The following is a 1,050-nucleotide window of genomic DNA, read 5'->3' as shown; positions in this document are numbered from 1 at the left end:
ATTTGTACATATTAAAAAATAATTTTTATCAATAGTAATTTTGTTATGCGTTCTAAAATTCTGTATTAGTTAAATCGTAATTAAAAAAAAATGAAAAGCGTTATAGCTTGAATATAAATATAGATTTAAAAAACACGTGTCCGCTGCTAAGGCCCACAGGATATGGCAAGATGATATAAAAGATCGCTATCCAATAACTTCAACTTTCATTTCATAGGAGTGTCACTTGTTGAGTGTTGAACCAACCAAGGTAAGTAACATCTCTTTCTATGCCTTTCTTCTTCCTTTCCAATTTCCATGTGAAAAATATCTGTTCTCTCTGCAATCTTTCTCGGCTACAACTCATATTTATGTTATGTGCTCAAATTTCAGTTGCTACTTATTACAAGTAATGATCCTGGCCTGTTATTGATTATCATGTGCTGAGCCTTGCTTCCACATTAACAATGTTTTTAAAGCAGTTGTTATGTTTGCTAAAATGTGGAGTAATGGTATATGCCCCACTTTATATGTACACCTTATGTGCACCACTTCTCCATTAATATTAAAGTGATCGACAAAAAATTATATTAGAGATATAATTATTCATGTTGTATTCTTCTCAGGTTAAGCTTTTGAGAGAGTGGTTTTATGATATGGTATTATAGGTCTAGGTCCAAAAGGATTAGAGTTTAATTCTTAGTGAACTCTAAAAGTAAAAAAATGAAAGTAAAAAAAATAGCATAAGGTAAATAAAAAGAAAAAAGAAAGCCTATAAAAAATTAAGCAAATCCAAAAGAGATTCTTGTTTGAGGGGAGTGTTAGAGATATAATTATTTATGTTATTTTTTTCTATCGACTTAAATTTTTGGGATGAGTGGTTTCATGATAAGTTAGAAAAAGATTTAGATGAAAAGTTTGTTATAACAAGAAAAAAAAGTGTACATTTAGTGGTGTACCAAATATGGGAAAAATATCATTTCTCTTTTATTTGTAATGAAATTAGTATATTGCATTGCCTATGTTCAAACTTGGGGGGATCACAGCCTTAAACCCTGGTTAATTAGGTTG

The sequence above is a fragment of the Arachis ipaensis genome, chromosome B10 (assembly GCF_000816755.2).
Source record: "Arachis ipaensis cultivar K30076 chromosome B10, Araip1.1, whole genome shotgun sequence".
Classification (NCBI taxonomy): Eukaryota; Viridiplantae; Streptophyta; class Magnoliopsida; order Fabales; family Fabaceae; genus Arachis; species Arachis ipaensis.
The sequence above is the reverse complement of the archived record's forward strand: the minus strand, read 5'-3'. Positions refer to the sequence as shown.